The following is an 11,192-nucleotide window of genomic DNA, read 5'->3' as shown; positions in this document are numbered from 1 at the left end:
CCTGTGAGGGGCTGACCGCCGACGTAGATAGTCGTGCGGCGGTCGGCAAGTGGTTAAATACAAATTTTTACCTGGGGTGCCCAAACTTTCGATCACCACTGTAACTTAATAGAATAAGCAAACTTTTATTGTATTTCACCACCCCTGCACCTAACTGATCACCTTTGAAAACAGAAGTTGTTACCAACTTACAAAACAGCATCTGCTGCCTAGACCTCCATAGTGCTTATGTTGTCCAAGGCTACTCTCTGCATGTGCATTCTGAAATAATAACATGTATATACCAAGTTGGTCCTAGAAAAAGCATGCCCGGGGTTTATTTGCAGAGATAAGCACAGAGCCAGTTCAACCCTGTATAGCAGCACCTGGTGCACCATTTCAAACAGCATCCAAACTGCTTTACTTCTAAGCATGAAAAACATCGCCTTGCTGGATGTTAAATTTCCAAATTTGATCAGAAGGGCGAATATGGGAGGGATACAGATTACAGGATAAAAGTGCACCTACCATTTAAAACCCAACTCCAGGCTGGCCCAAAATATAACATCTGGTTGCCTCCAGAAAATTGAGGACTCAAATGCCCCTTTAGTCTAGGGGGCTCTAATAAAAAATGGTGACCTTACTCCATGGTCACAGAGGTTTTTTGCTGATATTGTCACATGCAAAGCAGGGCCAGCAGAGTCCTGGTCCTGAATTGTATGTGATATTAAGGCCTCATCCACCCTGGAACGTGGAGTAAAGACTAAAATGAGGTTGCATGACCATGGCATAAAGTATTTCTATTTTAATCCCCTCTAAAATATACAAGAATTGTATTCTAAATATGCTAGGGTGGGGGTGGGCAGAGTTCAGCTTAAAAAGAACCTTCATGCCAAGCCCTTTTTATCTAAAGTAGAAGTATAACATTTTAGTAATTGTATCAGCTTTTTCAGTGCTCAGAAATGAAAACCAACCAATATATAGTTTTTTTTTTTTTTTTTTTTCATGGTGCCCCAAGTAAGAAGCAGCCACTTGGCGTTTACACAAGTCTGTCCACCCAAATGTTGAGAATAATTTTATATTTGAATTGATATACAATAATATTTTAAGCCGTGCTATAGATAAAAACTGGAACAGTGGCAGCTGAACTGTGCAATACATGAGGACTGCCATTAACGGGGACCCCAAGGCTTTTATGATACCACCTGGTGATTTGAAGTGTGGAATCCAGTGTCTTTCAAGCAAGCGGTTTGGAAAGGCTCTTCAGTGTGGCAATATACATCTGGCAGACCATTATGCTATAATTGTGCAAGAAAAAGCCTTCCAGTAATGCCTGCTTTTTTATATAAGGTTTACAGTTTAATGTATAAGGGGAAAATGTTGTGAATGAGACCAGTATAGAAACATCACTATGAAGCATTAAAATGTAACAGAAATATGATTAGAAGTAACTAAAATCATAAGGAAGCTTACTTCTTTAATCTAGCTGGGAATTACATATATTAAAAAGGATACAACATGAAAGGATACACTCTGAATGCCCAAACAGCAGTTTCATGGTCATCTTTAAGGAGAAGAACAGCAAAACTGTTTTCACGGCTATATTTTTATGCTGGACAGAAGACATAATACAGACTGCCGAGCCCTGCACCAGTTTCTCTTCCAGGGAGATCTTTTTTAACTTCTATTTTTTTCTTTGCTCCTGTCCCAGCTAATTACATTTGCTTCAAGTAGTTGTAAACCTCAGGCATGGAATATGAACAAAGCATATCCCTCTACAGTGTGTACTTGTCTCAATTAGGAGCACTACATGTCATTTCTGTTTTCTGCTTCCTTCCTCTGCTATCAGCATGAGTCACTTCTGACAAGTTTTCCTGACACCAAGAGAAAAATGGTGCCAGGGGAGGGAGCTCTGGCTGAATGACAGCCTCTGGTCTGTTCCTGTGTGAAGGGGGGGGGGGGAGTGTCTCTTCCCTCCAATCAGCTCTCAGAGCTCTACTCACTGAGCTCTGTAAACTGTAACTTTGGCTCTCCTCCTGACTTTTTAAAACAGCTCAGACAAGTTATAGAATTCTGGACTTTGAATGGCTGCAGATAAACAGCTGCAACTTATGTAGGAAAATTTGTTTTTATCTCTGTGTATCATCTGAGGCTAGTCACTTAACTGAGTATATGTAAGTGTTTACAACAACTTTAAGGATAAGCTTGCATTAACCAAACTAAGGGTTTTTCTTATTATCATATGGCTAATTTACAGACGTAAAGGTGTTAGCGATGTGATTGAGAATAGGGGAAGGATATGCCAGCAATTACTTGAAGATTATGACCAGAACAGATACTGTCAGGCACATAACCCCAACACTTTGCTATGTGCCAATTGTCCGATGTCTGTGTCAATTTACCTAGCCCAGAAAATGTCTACTCTAGCTTAACAAGCGGACATATATTCACTTCACATATGGGACTGTTGATTTGATGTTCACTTTTATTCATTTTGCAATTTATTTGTATTTACCTTTCTTGGTGTATATATATATATATATATATATATATATATATATATATATACACACACGTTTATATTGCTAGTATTTATTAGCGCTGCACTTTTTTCCACATTTTGGACATATACAAGGCTTTTCTTGGCCGCGAGTGGAAACCTTGGTCAGCTAGGAAATCAAATATTTCAGTCAGCAGCTAAACTGACAATAAGGTTAACAGATCACCATGTACTTGTTTTTCTCTGTAAAGTCAGCACTGTTTCTGTGGAACTAAAGAGCAAATATTAAAAACTGCAAGCAGACAAACTATCGCAGAAGAAACATACTATATCTCCTCTGCAATAAAACAAACTGACCAGCATGTTTGCAATCCTTTAGAATGTACACTATGCGTGGGAGTTATACAGGAGTTGCATCATACCCCACCAGACAATCAGGATGGCTTTAGACCGGATACACAGAGGAAGCTGATAACCGATATCAGCACCAGTGAAGGAAGTTAGGTATCTGTGGACTTTAGTTCCACTTTAACAGACAAAAGTTTCCAAATGAAATTCAAATAATTCCTATTCACTTTTCCTGTGATAAAAAAGTGTTAGGTTCCATTCACATGTCTCCAGTGCGACTTTGGAGCACAACTGATGCGACTTTACACTCAATGGATCAAAGTCGCACCAAAAGTTGCACCAGTAGCGCAGACATCTTTCCAAAATCTCTGCGACTTAAATTGCATCAGCCTGAACTGGTGGCATTGAAAAGAATAGCTGTGACTTGTCATGTCCAAAGTCGCATGAGAAGTCATGCTAGTGTGAATAAAGGCTTAAAGATTCTAGCTAGTGCCAAGGCATTTTGGAACATTCTACATCTTTCGCCCTATCTACAAGTTTCTTTAAAAATACTTAAAATGGTAATGAAAAACATTTTATAAGTCTAGTACTGGGATGGTCCTGCAAACACATAGCATATGTGGCTGCCCCTCTGGATCAATTGCGTTTGAGCCTGTACCATTTTCTCCTTAGTCCTTCTCCCAGATTTTTAGCAAATGTAATATAAAAAGGAGACAGAGGTCCAACTTCGAACCAATCATGTGGTCTTGCTACTTGTAAAGGTTAATGAAGTTACACAAAACTTAAAAAGAAACAAATCTAAAAAGAAAAATATACAGCTATTCCGTAATGTGTCGCCTACAAACATTTTAAAGAGATCCTAACAAAATGCAGGTAGAAGCACAGAAAAATTGGATTTTTGCCTTACCGTAAAATCTTTTTCTCTAATGTTCATTGACGGACACAGCTTCAATCAATGAACATCAGAGAAAGGGATTTTACAATAAGACAAAAATCCAATTTACTCTTTCGTTCATTGACGTACACAGCTCCAGAATCCTCTTGACCACTGGGATGTCCCAAAGCAATGTCAAACATGAGGGATGGGAAAAACAGCAGAAAAAAAAAAATTACAAAAAGGCTAAACCTAGCCAAACAGGTAACATGGAGCTCAACCAGGAACAACTGGAGCTCACCTGAAACATGCACCCTCACGGAGGACTAGTCCTCTCAACAGCAGCCTGCAAAACCTTGCAGCCAAAAGCAGCATCCGCAGATGCCAGCACATCTACTTTGTAAAATGTTGTGAAAGTGTGTACAGACAACCAAGTAGCCACCTTGCAAACCTGCATCACTGATGCCTGATGGCGGAAGGCCCAGGAGGCACTAAGTGCCCATGTAGAAAGCGCCTTAACAGGTAAAGGAGGAACCTGACCCTTGATTGCATAGGCCTGCACCACCGTCTGTCTGATCCATCTGGAAATAGTCATGGCAGACGCGGCCAACCCCTTGCGAGGACCATCCGTAAGGACAAATAGTGAGTCTGATATTCGAACTGACTCAGTTGCAGCCAAGTAAACCCTGATCTCCGAACCACTTCCAGAGAATGGAAGGCAATCTTCTTAGCATGCTTAGGACACAGGGAAGGCAACACAATGTCTTCATTCAGATGGAAACCAGAGACAAGCTTAAGAAGGAACTACTGACAAGGGTGAAGCACCACTTTATCTCTGTGAACCACCAAATAAGGTGAACGACAAGACAAAACTGCCAGCTCCGACACCCTATGTGCAGAAGTAATAGCCACCAAGAAAGCTACCTTCTGGAACAATGTAAGCAGAGGAATCTTGCAAATATTTTTGAAAGGCAGTTTTCTGAAGAACCGATAGAACCAAGTTGAGATTCCATTGAGGCAACGGAGACCGCACTGGGGGAGCCAAGTGGCGAACCCCCTGAACAAAAGTGTGAACAAAAGAGTGCATAGCTAAGGGACATCGAAAGAAAATCGCCAAGGCCAAAACCTGGCCCTTGATGGTACCCAAGGCAAGGCGCTGTTCCACACCTCTTTGAAGAAATGCCAAAATTCGAGTCACCGAAAAGGAAAGGGGGAAACCCCCAGAGACTCACACCACGCAGTGCATGATTTCCAGACGCGATGGTAAATTTTCCTAGAGGTAGATTTTCTAGCTTTTAACAGCGTGGGAATCACAGAGTCTGACAACCCCCTATCCTTCAGCAGCCAAGCCGTTAAAGCCAGTGGCTTAAACAGGATGGAAGCTCGGCTCTAGAGCCAATAGGTCTTCTCTGAGAGGGAGTCTCCAAGGGACATCAGCAACCAGCCATACTAGATCTGCATACCAAGACTGGCGAGGCCAGTCTGGGGCCACTAGGATAACCGGAATCTCTTCTGCCTCGATCCTCAGCAGAAGTTTTAGAGGAGGAAAGGCATATATCAGACGATGCTGGGCCCAGTGGGCCACCAGCGCATCTGTGGTGTCGGGCAGAGGATCCCGAGACCTTGCCACAAACCTCTGCACCTTCCTGTTGAGACGAGCGGCCAACAGGTCCACCTCAGGAGATCCCCACCGGAGACACAACGGATGAAACTCCTCCGGATGAAGTGACCATTCTCCCTGGTCCAAGGCCTGATGACTGTGGTAATCCGCTTGCCAATTTTCTACCCCTGGAATATGCATAGTCGAGAGGGCTGGAACGAAACGTTCTGCCCACCTTAGAATGCCTGCTACATCCCAAGCTGCTAGGAGACTCTTTGTGCCCCCTTGGTGATTAAAATATGCCATGGCCGTGGCATTGTCCAATTGAATCCTCACTAGGCACCCCTGAAGATGGTCCAGAGCCAGACAGTCTGATCGCCCAAAGTTCCAGTAAATTGATCTGAAGTCTGGACTCCTCCAGAGACTAAACCCCCTGAGCACAAACCGTGCCAAAGACGTCTTCCCCATCTGGACAGGCTGGCATCCGTGGTGACTACTGTCCAGTATAGGGGAAGGAAGGATTTTCCCTGACGAAGCACCGGAGAGCAAACCCAAATTGGGGACCCCCCCTCGTGCCCTAGCTCAACAGAATCAGATTGTCCAAAGACTGTGGATTCTTGTCCCACTTGGCAAGAATCTCTCTGCAAAGGTCGCGTGTGGAACTGTGCAAACAGAACCGCCTCGAAGGTAGACACCATCAGGCCCAGAACTCGCATGCAACTGTTGGACAACATGAGCCAAATCGCATCCTGCAGCTTTTGCAGTTTCTCCCCTGGAAAAAACACCCGGGCTGAGGCCAAATCCAGGGTCAGACCCAGGTAGTCCAACTTGGTGGATGGAACTAGAGAAGATTTTTGGAAATTTAGTTCCCATCCAAACTCTTGCAAGGTTCGCACAGTAATGTTCAGGTTGTCTTACGACAAATCGGAGACTCTGCACGCAGAAGGAGATCATCCAGGTATCCCAGTACCGCAATCCCTCTCTGCCGCAGCAATGTTAACACTGGAGCCAAAACTTTTGTGAACACCTGAGGAGCTGAGGTGAGCCCAAAGGGTAACGCCACAAATTGATAGTGCTCCGTGCACACGGCAAAGAGAAGAAAGCGCTGATGCCCGATATATATTGGGATATAAAGGTAAGCATCCTTGATATCGATAGAGGCCAGGAGATCCCCTTGATGAAGGAATGCCACTACCGTGCAAATGGATTCCATCCAGAATTTTTGTACCAGCACAAAGAAGTCAAGTCCTTGAGGTCCAGGATTGGATGAACTTTGCCTTCCTTCCTGGACACAGCAAATAGGTTTTGAAAGTGTTCAGATTCTTGAAGCGGTACAATGACCCGTTGTAAGATCTTGCACCGCTCCGAGGAGACCTCGCAGGCGATCTGGCGACAAACGCACGTTGGAAGGAAAGAACCTTGCTGGAGGCGAAGACTGAAGCTCGATCTTATAACCAGACCGAATTAGCTCATGGACCTACCTGTCTTGAATCAAGGAGGTCCACGGGTCCTTAAAGAAGCAAAGTCGCCCCCCCCCCACCCCAGATACGGGTGGGGGTGTCCCGTCAGGCAGAAGAGGGCTTATCTGTGGGTCTGGAGGGACCCGCCCTCAGCTTACCACACCACGGCCTCTTTGAACCTCCAGAGGGGGTTCAGATTCGTTTCGATGATCCCTTTTCCTGAAATCCTGAGGAATGAAAGGGCCGCTTGCTTGCAGAGACGAAAGGGCCACGTTTGCAACAGAACTACTTGCTCCTGGTAGCCTGCAGGAGAAGAGTAACCTTCCCCCTGTGAGCCCCTTAATGATCTCATCCATGGGACCTCCGAACAGGCAATCTCCTACAAAAGGGAGATCAGACAGGACCTTCTTGGAAACCTGGTCCATATACCAGTATTTGAGCCATTTCATGCGCCCAAGGATCACCGCTGTTACAGATACCCTGCAGACTAAGGGAGCCGCATCCAGAGAGACATCACAGATAAACAGCAATCCCTGGATCAACTGAGCCGCCAGCTCCACGAGGTTGGGGGGAATCTGTTCCCCTTCCAAATCCTGGCCCATAAGCTTTGCCTATTCCGTGAAGGTCTGGGAAACCAAAGTTATGGTAAACACTGGTCTACGGATGGAAGCGGCCATTGTAAAAAGGTGTTAGACCACAGATTTAGCTCTCTTGTCAAAAGGGTCTTTAAAAGACAGAGTCCTCCACCGGGAGAAGGGTGGCTTTATTTAACCTGGAAACCAGAGAATCCACCATAGGCGGTACGGTTAGTTTTTTTTTTTTCAGGGACTCTTCAAAGGGATACCTTTTAGCGAAATGCTTAGGCACCCTGACTGACTCGACAATTTTGTCAACATAGGCGGGAATTGGGAAAACCTTTGTCATCTTTGAGGATCTGCGGGTACCAAAATGTACCGGCAGCTGCATCCTTCAGTTTAAATGTTTCAAGCACTGATACGATCGGTGCATCCACTAGCGCCTTTTCGTGTGCGACCATAGTGGAAGACGAATCATTGTCACTATCAAAGCACTCAGGGTGCCTGGACGCAGACCCAGTAGGGAGACTCGCGTCCGCGTCGGCCAGGTCAACCTCAGAATCTGAGGTGACAGAGGATGCAGGTGAAGGCGGGGGACGCTTTTTGCCCATCCTGTTTTGCAGGACCATATCTACCTTGGACACTAGTGACTCTAGGACCGCCATCATGGCAGACAAAGAAGACTGGGACCCAGAGGGCCCCGCAGCCCCTGAGAGGGGGTCAGGCGGGTAGACATGCTCCAGGGACTCCATGGGTTAACCCCCGGGACCACCAGCAAAAAAAGGAAAAAATACTGCTAAAAAAATAAAATAAAGTCCCAGCGCACCAAGTTCCTGCTATAGCAGAAAGAGGGAGGTCGTTTTGCACCCACAGGGACTCACCACCACCAACTCAGGTACAGAGCAGAGCACCAAAGCTGCATGCCGTGCGGTGATCAGAGAGAAAGAAGGTTCAGGAAAGAACACTAGAGGTCCACCGCCGAATCCCCACCCCTTATGCTGCAAAAACATGGCCGCGGCTTTATAGCAATGGGAAACTACAAGAAAATTGCCACCGGACTACAGAAACATGGCTGCCGATATATACAGCAGTCATTCACAACAAAATGGCGGCTACACGCGGTGCCCAGGACCCCCAGAAACGAAAGGGCAGTAAGGAGGGGCCCTGGCAGGACCCCCCCACACCAGGACCACCCCCACACAGACATTACATGTATGGCCACCTCTGGGGGAGGGGGAGCTAAGTGTGGATAAATGGGGGGGTGGGCCACAGAGGTACCCCGATAAATGAGGAAGGATGCTATGTGGGAAGGAAGAGAACCAAGGGGTCCGACCGTCCCAGGGAGGGGCCCACGTTCATTCCCAAAAGGCCATCAGTGGAAGGGGGGACACTACTTACCACACCATGGAAACCCAGTGGGCACCACTCCAGACAGACCACTACACCATCGGAATGGGGGTGCTGAAGGCAAGAGGCATGCTGCGACTCAGGTCGTGACCAGGTCTATGGGTCCTAGCGAGACGTTTAACTTGCTGGCCAGCCTCTGTCCAGTGGGGCTATGTTGCGGCCGACCTAGCACAAAGCGGAGGTCAGGTCGCGCTCACTGGCTGGACTTGGGAGACCATAAGGATCTAGAATATCCAGTCCATCGCCCAGTCCAGCAGTTGATTGTAGTTTCCACAGAAACAGAAAAGAACAAGGAGAGGAAAAAAAAAAATCAGTAAAAAAAAAAAAAAAAAAAGACAATATTGCTAGGACCAGAGATCCCAGCAAGGCACAAGGTCCTTACTCTGACTAGGCAGAAAAAAAAAAACTGGGTGCCTATAGCAGGAAGTGGGAGTATCCCCTGGGACTGTCCCATTGGCGTGGTAGCGTTTTTTCCTGCCTAGTGTCCCACTCCTGTAGGGGGTATTTTTAATTGCTTACTTGTTACTTATTATGTAATGTGCCTTTGTACTGGCTAGTTTGACTACTCCAGAGAAACAATTTCTTAGAACAGCTACTTTCCTCGTTACTCTCATAGCCCTCTTCCATTCTGGGAGTGTCTAATTACTTTCTATGCTGGCCCAGCTCCTCTAACTCCCTAGATAACCCTTTATGTAGCTGTTGGGGGAGAAGTGAAAGGGAATACAAGAGTTGGTTGAATGACAGCTCTGAGTCAGCTGGGGCTGTCCACATCATGTTCCAGATGGCGGCACCCAGGAACATTCTCAGGGCTTTTGGATGTCTACAAAAGGGGGCCTGTAACAGGTAGATAACATGCATGGATGTTAAATTCACAAAATTTTATCAGAAAATGTTCTGATTGTTGAAATGAGTAGACTGGCAACAGTGCCTGTTTAAAACACAATAGAGGGGTTTTAAAGAAGTCAGTGTGTTAACTAAAATGAAAAGTACAACAGCTGGGGGCATGTCCAAGATGGCCGACTGAGGAGATGTGTTTCCCGAAGCTCTGCTGGAGATAACCTGAATCCTTCATTTATTTGGGCCCCCTTTCGCTCTGCAACAACGCTACTCTAGCTCTGTATGCCTTAATAGAAGCTTAATTTCCCACCGGGAGCGGACACGCCAGTGAGTCCTGGGCCTTTTCTCGGCAGAGTCTCCCGCGGGCCATTCCAATATGGCTTTGCAGACTGACCCTGTGGAGACGCCCGACTCCTCACCGCCGGGCATACCGAGGTCATGGTGGCTATTACGTCGTGTCAAGCGGTGCGGACTAATAAGATCGAGGCCGTCCAGTTAAGGCTAATGAATTTCCGGGATCATGATGGAGCGTTGTCGGCAGCCCGAGGCACCGAGGATCTGCACCATCAAAATGCTAAGCTGCTGCTGTTCCCTGATTACACTCTGGATGCAGCCAGCTGGCTAGAAACTTTGCCTCCTCATATTGAAGTCAGCTATGTGGTGACGTCTCTTTTGCTTCTCTAAGCTATATTCATAGCCTTTAGGATTTAGAGGTCCTACTTGAATTCTCTGTTTTGTTATTACCTCCTATTTTTATTTTTTCTTAATACTTGGTTTATTTTTTGTATGTGGCTCATGCACTATGTAGATGCCAAGTTTACCTCAGCCATGTGGCCCATACATGCCATTTGACTGTTTAAGAAAGTGCTCCTGACTTGTTCAGGTAATTCAGTGAATCCTTAGTATGTGTACTGCTCCAGCATCTCGTATTTGGGATCACAGATTATATAAAAAGGGATCTCTTTCTTACCCTATTTTTTATTTTAACCACTTTACCACTAGAGCATTTTGCTGTCTTACGTCTGGGCCACTTTTTGCGATTCGGCGCTGTACGAATTTAACTGACAATTGCGCGGTCATGCGACGCCGTACCCAAACGAAATTTACGTCCTTTTTTTCCCACAAACAGAGCTTTCTTTTGGTGGTATTTGATCACCTGTGCGATTTTTACTTGTTGCGCTATAAACAAAAAAAGAGCGTTTATTTTGAAAAAATAATATTTTTAACATTTTTTATATGAAATTCCCCCCAAAAAAGATGTAAAAACCAATTTTTTTTAAAATTTTTGGCCAATTTGTTTTCTGGTACCCAAGTTTGGTAAAAAAAAAATCACAATAAGCGTATTTTGATTGGTTTGCGCAAAAGTTATTGCGTTTACTAACTAAGGGAAAGATTTCTGTCATTTTTGGTGTTTTTTTTTTTTTTTAACGAGTAATGGCAGCGATCTGCGATTTTTTTTTATGCGGGACTGCGACATTGCGGCGGACAGATCGGACCCTTGACTGACATTTTTGACACTTTTGGGGGTACCAGTGACATTACTGCAGTAATCAGTGCTATAAATATGCACTGTTACTGTAAAAATGACACTGGCAGGGAAGGGGTTAATTTT

The 11,192-nt window shown here is 45.3% G+C and overlaps 1 protein-coding gene across 1 annotated transcript in view; it reads right to left on the bottom strand.

Annotated features, from left to right (window-relative positions):
- Positions 1 to 1,293: 1,293 nt before the first annotated feature.
- The window catches only part of LOC309543570 (RNA-binding region-containing protein 3-like), a 111,252-nt gene continuing 101,353 nt past the window's right edge, over positions 1,294 to 11,192 (bottom strand). The window contains exon 14 of the mRNA XM_082276037.1: positions 1,294 to 1,543. The gene's annotated coding sequence lies outside the window, so the exon portion shown is untranslated. The remainder of the gene's footprint in view (positions 1,544 to 11,192) is intronic.

Source organism: Pelophylax lessonae, assembly GCF_965119305.1.
Source record: "Pelophylax lessonae genome assembly, contig: HAP1_SCAFFOLD_227, whole genome shotgun sequence".
Classification (NCBI taxonomy): Eukaryota; Metazoa; Chordata; class Amphibia; order Anura; family Ranidae; genus Pelophylax; species Pelophylax lessonae.
The sequence above is the reverse complement of the archived record's forward strand: the minus strand, read 5'-3'. Positions and strand labels throughout refer to the sequence as shown.